The 17,272-nt window shown below is 40.5% G+C and overlaps 1 protein-coding gene and 1 long non-coding RNA gene across 4 annotated transcripts in view; one reads left to right on the top strand and one right to left on the bottom strand.

Annotated features, from left to right (window-relative positions):
- Positions 1-5,354, top strand: part of LOC309699310 — a 31,920-nt gene extending 26,566 nt beyond the window's left edge. For both annotated transcript variants that reach the window (XR_014274298.1, XR_014274299.1), the window contains one exon: positions 4,285-5,354. This is a non-coding gene — a long non-coding RNA (uncharacterized lncRNA). The remainder of the gene's footprint in view (positions 1-4,284) is intronic.
- Positions 1-17,272, bottom strand: part of rims3 (regulating synaptic membrane exocytosis 3) — a 53,775-nt gene that overhangs the window by 35,531 nt on the left and 972 nt on the right. The gene's annotated exons all lie outside the window — the stretch shown is intronic.

Here is a 17,272-nt window from a genome sequence, read left to right on the forward strand (position 1 = left end):
AAACGCGCTCTAGTGTGAACCCTCAAAGCCGCCCGCGTGCGCAAAAGAAGACGTCACACACAACGCGCTCTGTTTAGACCCAGACCAAACAGTATTGTTTGACTGATGGCCGTTAATATAAAGACTTGTTTCCCAATTTTACTTTAAGTTATAACGTTATTTTGTTATTTACATATGGCCTAATAATTATCCTTATTGCTGTTTTAGAGGAGCGGTGCTTCAAAGGATAGTTGCAGATTTCTGTCAGAACCTGCAGATTATACAGTACAAATAAAATGTTCACGTTTCTCCAACGTTGTCTTCCAAACAGTTTCACTAACATCCACACTGGATGGCCAGGAAGCATTCGCGATGACATAAAAGACGGATTTAATGCGACATGACCATTTAAACAGCAGTCGCTTCTAAAACATCAGATATGTATCGGATTCAGCACCGCATACGAAAGTGACCCAGTTCGGTGCACACCATTGTTTTTCTTGTGACATTACCAATAAGTTTGATGTGTCACATGGCCCTCTTCCTATTGAAAAAACAAAAGTTGTATCCAAGATGGCCGACTTCTAAATGGCCACCATGGTCACCACCCATCTTGAGGAGTTTGCCCCCTCACATATACTAATGTGCCACAAATAGGACTGATTGGAATGATTTTTTTCCCGTACAGTGTGCCATGATGTATCAAGCCAAACAAAATATAATACATTTAAAGTGGGTCAGATCATTTCAGTAATAAGTAATTCTTTTGTTCGTTTGTATACTGCAGTGACATGGTTACACCACCTAACATTCTTTCAGTCTGTCTACTTCTAAAATCTAAGATATAATGTCACCGCTCAATATGGCACTATGCACCTGTCCCCATACAGCATTTTCCTCAACCTACAGGCAGACTCAGAGCCCATCCATCCTCATCTCTATGTCAGACAGCTCCCTCGCCATATGTCTCTGTGCTCTCTAACTTCTCATCTCAAAGCTCATTTATTTCCCCTCCTGTCAGCAAACCACCCTCTCCGCCCATTCTGGTGGCTCTGAGCTCACCCTCCACACCTCAACATAACCCGTCTCCAGCCCGCAGAACCCCTAGCTTTCACTTATTAAAGTGCATCAGGTGGAGTCAAGTAAAAGTTTATATCTATAGTACATTTTAACAACCTCAATTGATCAAAGTGTTGTACATGTTATACAAAACATACACTAGACATAACAGTTACTAAATTAACAATAAATATACCGTACAACTCATCCGGTAAAATAAAGTGAATAAGACTGCTTAGTCAAAGCCAGGGTACCCTTCTCAACTGGAACTGAAAGCAAACGGGAATAAGTAGGTTTTCAACTTTATTTAAAAAACAAAAAACAAAAACCTCTTTCACTCCCCTAAGGTTAAATATGACTTAAAGTTAGCATGTCAAAACCAATTCACTGTTTCGTTCTTTACCTTTTTTTAGGCTTTTGTGCAAAGTCTTTTTCTGCCCTGTGCCTTCACATGTTTTTAACACAGATTAGAGAAGCATCCATTAAAATATGAATTTGATGGTCCTCTCATTTAGCTTTCAGTAACAACACAAAGCATGTTTACCGATGTTCACGTGTTTCACAGTTAACAGCTTATTTTGGTAGTTAACTGGTCAGAAAGGCCCATAAAAAAACAAGGAGAGCATTTATATATTCAATTGAGTTCAATTCAATTCAGTTTTACTTATATAGATCCCAACAACAGTCGCCTCAGGGCGCTTTATATTGTAATTAAGAGACCCTATAGTAATACAAAGGAAATCCCAACAATCAAATGACCCCCAATGAGCAAGTAGTTGGTGACAGTGTGAAGGAAAAAACTCCTTTTTAACAGGAAGAAACCTTGGGCTGAACCAGGCACCTGGAGGTGTAACCAGCTGGGGCAGAGAGGAGGAAAATAGGATCAAAGACACAACAGGACAAATGACAGATACACTTCATGTTTTGAGTCTTCCAGGTTTAAACTAATATCAGCTTCCAGAAAACCATGTAAAGAACCAAAAACAAAACTGGACTGTTTATAGGCAGCATAATTCAGCTGCTGAAAGAAAGCCCAGAGAAACAAAGGAGCGGGGGAAAAAACTTCTCTTTTCTCTTCCTCTCGTAAAATGCCACAACCTTGTAATTAGATATGGCTGAGCAATCCATTAATGGTCTCTTAAAAGTTGCTCTCTACTACAGACTACACTGGCCGTGCACTTAATTAATTGGCAATTTAGCAGCAGTGTAGATATTAAAGATTTACTGTACAGTAGGTGTGAGTGTGTCATCAGGTGACTCACCCCTCAATGTAAACTGACCCCGATAAACAATCTTACCTATTTTAACTTGTCTTTTCTCATCTGCTAATGCTGTTACTATTTACTCCCTCTGCTGATAGTTATTACTGTTTTTAGTTAGCTTATATTATTTTCTAAGAGACATATCTATTTTCATGCATCCTTGCCAAAAGCTTTTGGCTGAATTTTCCCACATGGGACAGTGAAGGGTAAAGTGAGCTAGATCACAACTAAATTAATATGGGGGAGTATATTAATTAAGACAGTGTTGTTCATTTGATATCAGTCAGATGACATCAGGCATTTAGAGGCACACAATACACAACTTACACTATGACAACCAGATGTTAACTATAAAGAGCGTGTATATTACTGAAGTGGATAACAGCTGTCCTGGCTAACAGCACTTTTTGGTTCATTTTAGAGATGACATGATACCACTTTTTTATGTCCGATACCGATACCGATATCATAAATTTGGATATCTGCCGATACCGATATGAATCCGATATAGTGTTTTTTAATCAATAAAACTGTTTTTTAATATCTTGCTGCATTTTGTATAAGTTCATACTCAAATTTAAAAAAAATAACTCTAAAGATATTCTGTTATACCTGTATGCAAAAAAATACACTGCACCCAAAATATTTCATAATTCAGCAATACTGATCAGTCTAATAAACTTAAACCTACACCATCCTCCCTATTCTGGTATTTTAAAGAGTAATTAGCGTAAATATTAAGCAACCTAACTAACAGGGTTCCAACTCCCAGCAACAACAAAAAAAGGGAACCACCCCCCATGCTCCACCTCATGATGCTTAATCAACGTAATCAACCTTAATTTGATGCAGTGTGAAAAAAAATGCACCAAAATCAATTATTTTTCAAGAAATATTAAATAGATTCAACATCTTTCTTCTACAGAATTGCAGACTGCACAGTTGTTGCCTTCCCAAAGGAAACTTAATAGTTACTATATACAGTAATGGACTTCTATTCATTTTACATCAAATTAAAACTTTGGGTGTAAGATTCAGATAATTATTTAATACAAGCGAGAATAAGAAAGAAAAGTATGTATTTTTGCCCCCTTTTCCCTGTTAATGCCCTACCTGCCCCCTTGGCTAAACTTTGCTAGATCCGCCCCTGCACAGTTACCAGCCGTCAGCTACGTAGAAAAGGATCCTGGTGTAGAAAGTAATATTAAATAGATTCTAACAACAGCTTATCAAGGTTAAACGTGCTGCTGTTGTTTATCCGCTGGTTTCCTCTTTCTGGTGCAAAGTGGGTGATAAACAAACAAGAGAGACGGAGTCGCGACAGAAAAGCCAATCAGCTGATCATTGATCAGTTTCACGATTGAAGTAGCAGCACGAGAGGGAGGGAGACAGAAGAAGCAGTCGATCCATATATCGGTTGTTAAGCTTAACGTGGGAATGCTTTACAAACATTCAGAGATGAACTTACACACTTGCTTTACTTCTCTCTGGGATAACTTTGTCGGAGATGAAATGCCGGGTTGGTAGCAAGGCTCCAAATGCTCAACCAGACCACCGACAGGTCTTGCACGCCACAGCCGCTCTATCACGTGATGCATACTGCTCCGACGTGCTAAGGTTATGAGCCGAGTTACGCCATGTCACAAGTTTTGTGAGGTGCTTTCGTTATATTTAATGGATCGGATTACATTTTTTATTTCTCTGCGATATCCGATCCAGTAATTTAGGCCAGTATCGGACCGATACCGATATGTAATATCGGTATCGGTCCATAGTTCATTTCATTATAAATTAAGGAACTGTGCAGATAAAATTCCATCCAGCACAGAAATTGATATCTGAATTCTGACTAAAGGAACAACATGCCAACTGATTAAAAACAAAAAACAAAAAAAAAAAACAGAATCTGAGTTTGTCATTGTTCCCTGTGTCTCCTCGGGATGTTGTTGTTGTAATCTCTCTCTCTCTTGCTCTCCTCTGCCAGGGTGGAACTCATTGCGGGTTCCAGCAAATAATCACGCACCTGCTTCTTGTTCTCCGGACACTCCAGCTACTACTTAAGGTGATGGCTCAGTGTTTCTCATCGCTGGATCGTTACGACACTTGTCGGTGTAACCCCATCTCTTTCTTGTGTATTCTCATTCCCGGTGTTTTTCCTGGCTTCCAGTCATGTTTTCTAGTCTATAGATCTTGCTGGACCCGTCCCCGTTTCCACCCCTGGAGTTGTGACTGTGAGCGTGAGTGTCTTTGTACAAGAACCATACAAGGACCATGTTAGGCAATTTCTCCAGCAGCTACTTGAGAATAAACTGTTCATTAAGGGGGAGAAGTGCAAATTCCATGTTGAGACTGTTCCTTTCCTGGGGTATATCATTGAGGAGGGGAACCTGAAACCGGACTCCGTCAAGGTTCAAGCTGTTGCTGAATTGGCCCGAGCCCACAGATAGCAGGCAGCTCCAACGTTTTCTCGGTTTCTTTAACTTTTATCGTAGATTCTTTTCGTGACTTTAATAAAATTGCTTTTCCTCTAACCCACGTAACCTCTCCTAAGATTTCTTTCCAGTGGGATTAGGATGCCCAAGCTGCCTTCACACTTCTCAAGGAGCACTTCGCCTCAGCTCCCAACTGGATCTGGGTCTCCAATTCAAGGTGGAAGTAGACACTTCCAACTCGGGGGTGGATGCCATGCTCTCCTAACAAAAGGATGGAGTAAGCTCCCTCCATGTGCCTTTTTCTCTCACCATTTGTCCCCTGTAGAACACAACTACGACATGGGAGATCAGCGTTGCTGGCAATAAAATTTGCCCTGGAGGACTCGAGACCCGGCTCAAGGGCACGGTCCAACCTTCATCTCATGGACGGATCACAAAAAGCTAGCGTACCTACAGTCCGCCAAACTGTTAAACCCCCGGGCAAGCCAGATGGACCCTGTTTTTCACCGGTTTCCATTTTTCTATTACCTATAGGCCAGGTTCTCATTATGTGAAACCGGACACTCTATCCCAGCTCGTCTGATTGGGTCCTTCTCTGAGGACCCAACTGACACTGCACCCATCCTGCAACCTACCTACACCATTGGGACCATTGCATGGGAAATTGAGTCATCGTTCCAAGAAGCACAGGGACCAGGCCACTGGCATGCCTCTGTTTTCTCTATAAAATGGACTATGGATTCCAGGCCACGGGGGGAGAGGATTTCAGTATCTGGCGGACTGGGAGGGCTATGGCCCTGAAGAACACTCCTGGACTTTGCGGTCAGTGGTTCTGGACAAAACCAAGCTTTGAGAGTTCCACCCCTGCATCCTGGCAAGAATGATGGGTCGCCAGCAGGCTCCCATTTAAGTTCGGGGGGTACTGTCATGGTTCCCTGTGTCTCCCCAGGCATGTCTTTGCTGAGTGGTGTGTGTGGCCGAAGAAGAGTGTGCCCCCCCACCCCACCACCACCACCAAGTTTCCACTCACACTTTGTATATGGCACCTGGTGATTGTGTAAATAAACTGTTATTTTTTGCAACATCAACAGAGTTCTGCGCCTGAGTCCGGTCATTCATTGTGACAGAGTTTTAAACACATGCAAATCTAAAATAGGTACAAACCTATTCTTCTCCTTTCCACCATCACATTTGTATTCTTAGACTCTAATAAGAGTGGCTTAGCATGAATCACCGTTCAAAATAATCCTCATTTACCATAGATTGGGTGTTGGTGCAGCAATGCCATTCTTGCAATATCTCAAATAATCCATTTTAGATCCTCTCCCTTTAAGCCAGATTTCTTCTGACTGGCTGCCCTGGCAAACAGAAGGTCTGAACAGCAGGTTGATCATCCATCTGCACTTGCAGCTAGAGTTGTGTGCCTGAGATGAGCATTTTAAGGATGTTCCTCACCCTCCTTAACATCATGCAGAGCCAAGAGTAACAGGAAAAACTGTCTGAATTTGAGTCTTCACAGTAGTTGGAAGAATTAGCTTTTTACTCACAGGGATTAGTTACACATCCATCATTTTCTCTAAACTGAACACCCACATAAAGAACAGTATGTAGGCCTATATATATGGTAGAAAATAATAAAAATTGAATAACATTGTCGCTTTCAACGACTTAGTATATTAGTTTCTTCACCAGCTGAAACAGCATATCCTGATCATACACTTTGTTTTGTACATCCTGGTAAGTAATGAAGAATGAAAAGAAATATGAAAGAAATTTAGTACACAAGGGCAAGGCAGCACCATTAAAGCACTTCGTCTTGGGGCCACTATGGAAACTTCCCAGGTTATGATATTGTACGTGTGAACCCCAGCGCCTGCTGCCATTGTATTATACCAGACCTTATGCCGTGTGTGTGTGGGTTAGGGGAGTACTGTATCTCTGTGATCATAAGGGGTCTGTGAAGGCGAGGAAACAGAAGGCCGGTTATACAGCTACACACAGAGGAGAGCGTAAGACTGCCAAGCTGTGGGAAGACTGGGAGCCAAATGGATCACACACGTAATCGCACACAGAGAAACGCAGCATAGTGCAAACACACATATGCTGTGCTGAACGTATGTGCCAGAGTGGGGCAAAAGACAGAACCAAAGTATTGAATGACATAGGGTGTTGACACTGATGTCTTGGCTGCTGGTCTTGAGCTAATATCCAAATCTTCTGTGAACCACTCGGCTCACACACTCAGATCCGATTTCTTCAGTCTCACTTCGACTTGAAAAAGTACAAAGTATCAGAAGGCACGCTGACCAATAAGTGAGAGCACCACTCAATATTCACAAATTTCCATTTCACACTTTGCAGAGCAATATTATGCCTGATGCACACAGACACAAATCTGAATCAAATGCTAACAGCCATGAAATGAACAGAAAAGAGAAAGCTTTTCGCTTTCCCTCTCCCGTTGGCCCAATCAAATTTTTACACTGCAAAAACTCAAAATCTTACCAAGTATATTTGTCTTATTTCTAGTCAAAATTATCTCATTACACTTAAAATAAGACACAATCAGCTACAGGGCAACATTTCAGTAAGCTAAAGGAACTTGTTTCAAGACAGTGAATCTTGAAACTAGAGAAAAACTAGAGATTTTTCACTTGTTCCACTGGCAGATTTTTTCACTTAATACAAGATATTTTAGCTTAAAATAAGTGAAAAAAATCTGCCAGTGGAACAAGTGAAAAATCTCTAGTTTTTCTCTAGTTTCAAGATTCACTGTCTTGAAACAATTTCCTTTAGCTTACTGAAATGTTGCCCTGTAGCTGATTGTGTCTTATTTTAAGTGTAATGAGATAATTTTGACTAGAAATAAGACAAATATACTTGGTAAGATTTTGAGTTTTTGCAGTGTATCCAATAAAATCTTTAATGAGGTGAGTCACCAAGTCACTCCCTCTACATCACCTTGTGACAGCAGACATAAATTCGATTCGTCATACCACGTTTTCGCACAAACTGCTGAAATCATGTTGAATCGGCTGCGGCAGGGAAGCAAAGCTTTGAATTTTCCCCAATCACTGCTACAATTACAGTTCAAATTAGCCTGTCGGAGGTTGTTAACAATAAAATGTGGCATTAAAAAGTGCACATCTGTAAGCAAACAGATGGATGACACTGTGTCTTACTACCATCAGGCAAATGTCAGCCAATGACCAACATCTCTTTAAAGTTTGTTTTTAATTGCAAAAAGAAATATTTGTGATTAAAAACAAATTGATGATAATACAGAAAAAGCACAAAAAAAAGCTAATGTTAGGTATTAAACAAAATGGAAATTTAGCTTTTTCTCTACCTCAAATAAACAAATTGCTTAATATAGATGGCCAAATTATATACAATGGCCAGCAGGGGGCGACTCCACTGGTTAACAAGAGAGGTTCAATTGCATGGAAGGTTGTGAGAAAATTATGCTACTTTATGAATTCAGGACTTCAGCAAACATTTTCCTGATGAGCTCTTAGATTAAAATCTTCTTTAATAAAGTCTAATGTTTGCTTTGTAGCAAAGTGACCCATTCAGAGCAAAAAACAGACTCTAAATGGTATACGATAAACTTTAAGGTATAGCCCACTTCCAATCGATAAGTTGCTTCCTCGTGGACATCCAGTTCAGCAGTTAGTTTTGCTCGTAGATACGAAGGATGTACGGGCAAAACTAACTACGAAGGACTTGCCAATCAGTTTTTCTGTGAAGCGCATTTTGTTTTTTTGGGGGTTTTTTTTGGTTTTTTGGGGGGGGGGGGGTTACAGTGCATAATGGATACATCTCACTAATCAAACTAACAAGCAGCAGCTGCAGCTTATCAGCTCTGCCAACCTTCTAAATGTTTAAAATATCAAAAAAAAAAAACTGCACAGGTTGGTGTTAAAATATATTAAATATTCACTCATCCCCACTTTTCCAAACCTATTTCTCTATCATTGAGCTAGAAACATTAGACTTTCATTGAATTAAACACCTTGTCCTGGATTTGAGCCCACAGCTTTTTGGATGAGGCTCATATCATCATCGCATGCCCCACAGAAGCCTCACTAGCTCACAGGGTTTCTCTCTACGCATCGCCATGGGAAATCTGGTGTGAAAACAAGACACACTTTATCACTGCGCTGTCTTCTTTATCTGCCTGTAGTGACAGAAGCGAAATAAACTTCTTTTAATCATTATGTTTATCGTAAAAGCTGTTTGGTAGAAGACAGTCCATTTCCTCGCCGTTTCCCTTGTTGCACTACAAAGGTTGACCCTAAATCACTTTCCACTTTCATCTCTCACTGTAACCTGCAATCTGTCCAGCACTGGACTATTCTCGTTGCACTCTCTTTCTCTTTTCATCACCATCAAAAGAAGGATGCAGAGTTACTCAGTCAGCAGGGGGATGGAGAGCCAGCAGAAAATAGAAAAATAAAAGTCGGAACGGCTGGGCTGAAAGGAAAGTGGGTTAAGAGGGACGTGATGGATGAGACGGCGAGCTTTCCTGACTCATGGCCTGCTTTTGCTGGTGACTAATGTGGCCAGTGACATCTTTCTCACTATCCCTCAGCCCCCACGCCCCTCTGTCTCATCCCACCTGGGACACTGGTAGTCTGCCTGGGGCGGAGTATCACATAGGATCTCACCCAGCTCAACATGTCAAATCACCAAGTTCCAACTTAGAATGCAAGGGCTTGTGTTGTGAGGTTTTCGAGGGCTGCAGTAGGTCTGTAGAGAGATAGCTAGGTTTAACCAAAGCACAGCTTTCTGTCTTATTTACAGCTAAACATTTTAAAGGGATGTGTGCAATGAAATGCATACAGATCCTCCAGGAAGACAGGATAAGAGTTACATGTTTATCTTATATATATATATATATATATATATATATATATAAATATACAGTGGGGCAAAAAAGTATTTAGTCAGCCACCGATTGTGCAAGTTCCCCCACCTAAAATGATGACAGAGGTTTGCACCAGAGGTACACTTCAACTGTGAGAGACAGAATGTGAAAAAAAAATCCATGAATTCACATGGTAGGATTTGTAAAGAATTTATTCGTAAATCAGGGTGGAAAATAAGTATTTGGTCACCTCAAACAAGGAAAATCTCTGGCTCTCACAGACCTGTAACGTCTTCTGTAAGAAGCTTTTCTGTCCCCCACTCGTTACCTGTATGAATGGCACCTGTTTGAACTCATCATCTGTATAAAAGACACCTGTCCACAGCCTCAAACAGTCAGACTCCAAACTCCGCCATGGCCAAGACCAAAGAGCTTCCTTTAATTTTTTTTTATTATTTTGTTGTTTTAGCAACATTAAATTTAAAAACTGTACTTTTGAGTTAAAATATATATTTATAATTTTAATAGATGACAAATTAAAAAGGCATGAACATTTTTTTGTAATGAAAAAATATCAAACCGTGACACCAAAGTATCGAACCGAACCGTGAATTTTGTGTATCGTTGCACCCCTTCTTTTTTTTTTTTAGCTAGACCTAAATGTTATTCTTGTTTTGCTGATATAAATGATTTCTTAATAATAATAATAATGACTATTATTATATTTCAGGGATTTATTTTTATCTGCAGCTGAATCCATACTGTGTTTTTACAACATAACATGCAATCAATTATTATGTTTTATTATTATAAAATGACAATCCTAGGTTTCTTCTAAGGTTTATCACAGTTCGGGTTCCTCTTCTTTTTCTTCTAAATGTGTGTCAAGCAGCAGTGCTGAAACTAGCTCGTGACACAGAACATCACCACTTTGGTGGGGAAAGAACCTGAGTCAGTGTGAGGTTGAGAGATACTGGCTGGATACAGTCAAGCTCACCTCAATTCATGGCTTGGGCTCTGGAGCTAGCGTCCTGAAGAGAGGCCGAACTCTAATAAGAAGACCTTCAGTTCCCACATTCAGCTTTGACAGCATTCCGAGGGAGGCTGGGGACACTGAATCTGAATGGACCACGTTCAATGGCTCAGGAAGCTACACAGAGCTGGCCATCAGAGGTGATGAGAGCCATTAAACGGAATAAAGGGTCCTATCAAGGTTGGTTACCCTACAGGACTCCAAAGACAGCTGCCAGATACCAGCAGGCCAATCAAAGTGCAGCTCTGGTAGTAGCTAAAGCAAAAAGTCAGGTATGGGAGAAGTTTGGCCATAGAGCCAGACTGTCAGTTGGCCTTGAAGCGATTCTGTCAAATCATCACACAACTCGGGAGGCGGAAGCAATGCTCTGCCCACACAGTGTTAATAGTGCAAGTGGGATATTGCTGCTCACAGTAGAGCCAATTCTTCTACACACTGAAAGAAGCTAGTTGAGGTGGTTTGGGCACCTGACTAGGATGCTCCTAAGCACTTCTAGAGTGCGGTGTTTTAAGTATATACCACCAAAAGAAGGCCCTGGGTTAGACTCAGGAGATTATGTGGAGAGATTGCTGGAGAGATTATACTGTATCTCTCAACTGGCCTAGGAATACTCCATTGGCTAACCTGAAGGAGTGTGGCTGAGGAGACAGAGATCTGGGCTGCAGCTGCACAACCCAGTGCTTGATAAATAGCAGATAGCAGGTAGCTGGATGGATGGATAATTGGGCCAAAAAATGAATACACAGACACTAATGGATAGTAAAAGTTAGTGTTGGATTAAATACTCATTTGCAACAGTACTGTTACCGACACTGCCATCTTCGCTCCTCTAACTGACACACAACTGCCCATAACATCACTGCACACAGGCCAGAACACTGGTCTTTCAACCTGGACAATTCCCTCACTGTGTCATGAAAAATGTAAACTTCAAAAATATAGGTCAAAAACCCCCATCACATCCATATGGGCTGACCTCTTCTGGGCAAGGTTCAGTCCAAGTATGCAAAATAATCTTATATAACACCTTAGTGTCTCAGTGGTAAGTCCAGTTTGGAGTGGGAGGTGAGGCGCGAGTCAAGCCAAACAATAATCGTCAGCCAATCACAACCACCGCCATTGATGACACATACCAGTTGGCTAGTGAATTGTGCCCCACAGATGGCTGTCCACGAGTGCACGCAGCGACATACGGTGCAACAATAACACACATATAAATAAGCACCCAGACACGCACACCGGAGCCTGTTCATTGCTATGATAAGTGTCTAGCTCTGCCTCTTGGTTGTTTTCATTTGATTTTCATTTCAAAGAGCACCAGAACCAGCAGCGGGCAGCTACAGATCTGAAGTGTGATCAGATGTGTCAGTGCATTTATGAGTGTGTGTGTGTTGCACTGCACTTTGCCTTTGCCCATTCCAGCTATTGGTTTTTAGTATTTTGTGTGTGTGTGTGTGTGTGTGTGTGTGTGTGTGTGTGTGTGTGTGTGTGTGTGTGTGTGTGTGTGTGTGTGTGTGTGTGTGTGAGCTGAGGCTCTTTGATGGAAGATGATATAGTGCACAAAAGTCAGGCTGGCCTTTGGAGCAGCTCATCTGATAATATGTGATGCTACTCTCCCCACCACTAAGACTCAAGACTATGCACAATCATACAATTGTGGTCACAACTTTACATAATATGATGGTAATTTGAGACTTTTATTCATTTCTTTCAACTTTTCTTTGTCCACAGTGAAATTATTGTACAGCAGACATGTTTACTGACTTAGTGGCTTATTTTGGATTTTCTCAAATCCATACAGTATACAAACGGACGTATTCAAACAGAAGTTTTCATACAGGCTCAAACATATACATAAACTTACTCAAAATCTTTCATTAAATTGTGCTGGATGTTCTACAAGAACTAGTCCAAGGTCATCAGTTTGAATAATGGCGTGTCAAAGTTATTCGGACGCGTCTCCACTTTGCCCAGGTCTGGCAAAAGACTCAAACTGTCACCCTCAGATGAGAGGAAATTTGTTGGGATGTTAAGGAACAACCCAGAAACCACCAAGACTAGAGCCTGCCATGAACCGAAAACTGTTGGAACGCCAGCATCACTGTCCACAGCGAAGCAAGGTTAACAACGCTGACTGAGAGGGTACTCATCATTTTATGGTCAGAAAAGAGAAAGATTGATGTTTCTGGCCACAATGACAAGAGATATGTTAGGAGGAATAAAGATGAGGCTGTACTAACTGTCAAGCATGGTAGCGGTAGCATCATGCTCTGGGGCTGTTTTGTTGATATTCATACTAGAGATGGACCGATCCGATATTACGTATCGGTATCGGTCCGATACTGACCTAAATTACTGGATCGGATATCGGAGAAAAATAAAAAATGTAATCCGATCCATTAAATATCACGAAAGCACCTCGCAAAACTTGCAACACGCCGTAACTCACCTCAGAACGTTAGCAGTCGGAGCAGTATGCATCACGTGATAGAGCAGCTGTGGCATGCGGGACCTGTCGGTGGTCTGGATAGCATGTGGAGCTTCGCTAGCAACCTGGCATTTCATCTCCGACAAAGTTATCCCCGAGAGAAGTAAAGCAAGTGTGTAAGTCCATCTCTGAATGTTTGTAAAGCATTCCCACGTTAAGCTTAACAAGCGACTGCCTCTCGCTCTCCTGCTGCTACTTCAATCGTGAAACTGCTTAAATGATCAGCTGATCGGCTTTTCTGTTGCGAGTCCGTGTCTCTTGTTTGTTTTTGGCCCACTTTGCACCAGAAAGAGGAAACCAGCGGCTGAACAACAGCAGAACGTTTAAGCTTGATAAGCTGTTGTTAGAATTTATTTAATATTTCTTTCTACACCAGGATCTTTTTCTACGTAGCTGACGGCTGGTAACTGTGCAGGGGCGGATCTAGCAAAGTTTAGCCAGGGGGGCCGATAGGGCATGAACAGGGAAAAGGGGGCACAAAGACATACTTTTCTTTCTTATTCTCATTTAAAATGTCGAGCTTTTAATAAATAATTATCTGACACCCAAAGTTTTAATTTGATGTAAAATGAATAGAAGTCAATTACTGTATATAGTGACTATTAAGTCTAATATATACCCTAGTAAGCTATAGTACTTTTTACTTTGGGAAGGTACCATCTGTGCAGTCTGCAATTTTGTTGAAGAAAGATGTTGAATCTATTTAATATTTCTTGAAAAATAATTGATTTCTGTGCATTTTTTTTCACACTGCATCAAATTAAGGTTGATTACGTCGATTAAGCATCATGAGGTGGCGCGTGAGGGGTGGTTCCTTATTTTTTATTTATTTATTTTTGTTGTTGCTGGGAGTTGGAACCCTATTAGTTAGGTTGCTTAATATTTACGCTAAGTACTCTTTAAAATACCAGAATAGGGAGGATGGTGTAGGTCTAAGTTTATTAGATTGATCAGTATTGCTGAACTATGAAATATTTTTTTTGTATACAGGTATAACAGAATAGCTTTAGTGTAGTTGTTGTTTTAAACTTGAGTATGAACTTGCAGACTTGCAAAATGCAGCAAGATATTTTAAAAAACAGTTTTGTTGATTAAAAAACACTATATCGGATTCATATCGGTATCGGCAGATATCCAAATTTATGATATCGGTATCGGTATCGGACATAAAAAAGTGGTATCGTGCCATCTCTAATTCATACACTGCACAAAGTGGATGGAATAATGAATAGTAATCAACGACTAGACGAAACTTGGAAAAAACTGTGCGTTCCAGCAGGACAATGAACCGAAACACACATCAAAACTGGTTTGTGACTGGATTAAACTTCTGGAATGGTCTTCCTAAAGTCTTAACCTCAATCCTACAGACTATGCTTGAAATCCAGGTCCATGTCACGGTTCTGGGTCGGTTCGACCCAGCATTTTGAGTTTATTATGTTTTGATTTATTTTTGAATGATCGTTTTGTTACTCTTGTGCTTTGTTGATCATTATTATTATTATTATTGGAATTCTATGTGTCTGTTTATTCATGTTTTAGGAATTGTCCTTCGGTTGTGTCTGTATAGTATAGTTCAAGTTCCATGTGTCATTTTCTGTCTATCTCTCAGTGTCGTGTCTGCGTCCTTGTGTAGTGTTTTCTTGTTTCCTGTTTTATTGTGAAGGTCGGCGTCTCATGTGAGTGTGTTCAGGTTTGTCTCGTCTCGTTAATTACTCCCAGCTGTGTCCACCACCTGTGTGTAATCTCCCTGTGTTTCTCTGTGAGTATTTAAGTCGCGTCTCCTGTCATTGTAGTTGCTGGTCTGTCTGTGTATCCACCATGTCTCACTCGTGTGTTTTCCCTGCTGTCCGTCGTCATTCTCCGCTGCTCATCCTCCGCTGCTCATCCTCCTTCACGTTCATGTCCTGGTTTGTGTTCACTAGTTTAGTTGTTCTCAGTTTAGATAGCCTTCTGTTCCTTTTGCCGTTTGCCCATTTTTATTTTGTGTTTAATAAACCACCCTCACACCTTTACAACTGCCTGCGTTTGGATCCTCCTTTATTTGCGAGTGAGATGAGTTCATGGAAATCACTGTATGTAAACTTCTGAGCACAGCTATATATTTCATCCAAGTAAATATTTTACAATAAGAGGCTTTTGTTCCATCCCAGACTTGCAGCTCAAAAGCTGCTTGGAAAGCCACACCCAACCAAATCTGGAGTAAAACTGTGACACGAGCACATGAATACTTCATAAGCAGACATGTGAGCTAAATGGCAGCTTTTGAGGATATAAAATGGGATGAGTGATCCTTGGTCTCTCTTAAATCGGTACAGAATAGCAAATTTATGAAAACTGGCTTCTGTGAATGTGTGAGTTCAAATTAAATGGAAGTACAGGGCCACAGCTTTCCACAGCACAAGTTTCAGTCTTTTTAAGATTTTATTTACTCAGTTGCGTTTCATTGGATTATTCAAAGGATCGAGTCTGAGTCACGGTAGCATTTTAAGAGTTAAGCATGAGGATAATTATTCTCTTTCTCCTTGAAACAGGCCGAGAAGATACAGTCCTTTAGTGCCAGTTAATGCACTTACTCGCTCTCGCTTACTCATGCTTAATACTAACAATTACAAGTGTCACAAATATCAAACTGCCTTCATACTATTCCCTTCACACGATTGAGAGAAAGTCAAAGTACAGCTACTTTGAAACCAAAGACTCTTTATTTTAAAAGGCCTTAGAAGTGTTAGAGACAAAACCTTTTTCTTTCCATCACTGTCTCATGCTTCAGAAATATAATATCTTCAGTTTTAAAAATGTTTAAATATTTACTTTTGCTTGTTCTTTTTATAAGATCCTACATGGACTTGCTCCACCCTCACTGAGTGAGTTCATCATGTTTAAATCCAATATCAGTGGAAGAGTAATCAGATCCTCTACTAGAAGGGATTGTACAGTACCTTTGGTATCTCACTACCTCTGGCAAAGATACTGAGATGTGGAATGGTATTCCAGCTGTATTAAGAGAATGGACTTCCTTCAACACATTTAAAACTAATCTCAAACGATGGCTAAACAGGAATCAGATTTGCAATCACTAGTTTTATATTAATATGTGTTATTTTTAATGTTACATATTTTGGGTTTCATTGTAATATAACATTTTGTGCTGTAATTTCATGTATTTGTTGTCTGGACTAGATTGTTGTACACTGTCTGAGGGTTTGCTAAATTCCGTATTTATTGTTTTTGTCTGACCTGCCAGGTGCTACAGATGTAAATTTAGCCTGTTGGCTAACTCTGGCATATTTACATTGATATATGTTCATTAATATGCACTGTCTCTTTTTATTCAAAAGAAGATCCTGAGTCACATGTTTCAGTTTCCTTCCACAGGTGGGGAGCACAGTCTGCGCTTCCATTCTGGTGTTTGCATCTCCCTTCATTTGTGTGCATACACGTTCATGCAGCCATCTGATACAACCTCACACCTCAGCGTGCACTTGGCACAGGCAAGGGGCAGGCATCTTAAAATATGCTCAGTTTCACTCACACTCCCTCCTTCCTCTCCATTCACTGTCACGTGCAGCATAAACAAACACCATAAGAAAGGGGCAGCAGTGCATAAACTGAATTATAGCGAGGCACCTTTATGCCTTTGACCTCATGCAGCCATCCACAGATCACCAGAAGGGCACAGCTGACCTATGACATGCCTGAACTTTCTCCCTACATGTCTAAATCAGCAGAGACAACTGGTTCCACATCTCTTAAGCAAACATCAGTGTAGACTAAGAATCATCAGAATCAGAATACTTTATTAGTAAAAGTGAAAGCAAGAAAATTGTGTCTATGAGTATTTAGGCCACAATGCTATATCCACCACAGCATCACTGTGCATCATATATACTGTCTCTTATGACCGTATTAATCTCTTTAAACACTTAACGAGATTAAAGTAAGAAAAGACATGAACCTGTAAGCTGTATCGTGGCAATTGCTTACTAACAAAGATAACATAACATAACATAAGCATAACAGAGGAAACCAAGTATTTCCAGCTGATGTGATGCAAATAATCTAATCCAGTCCACTACCTCCAAAATGCCTATAGCCTGTACACTGCAAGATTAAACACAGTTTAAGATATCTGCGCCATGCTCCTCT

Source organism: Aulonocara stuartgranti (genome assembly GCF_965226115.1).
Source record: "Aulonocara stuartgranti genome assembly, chromosome: 22".
Lineage (NCBI taxonomy): Eukaryota > Metazoa > Chordata > Actinopteri > Cichliformes > Cichlidae > Aulonocara > Aulonocara stuartgranti.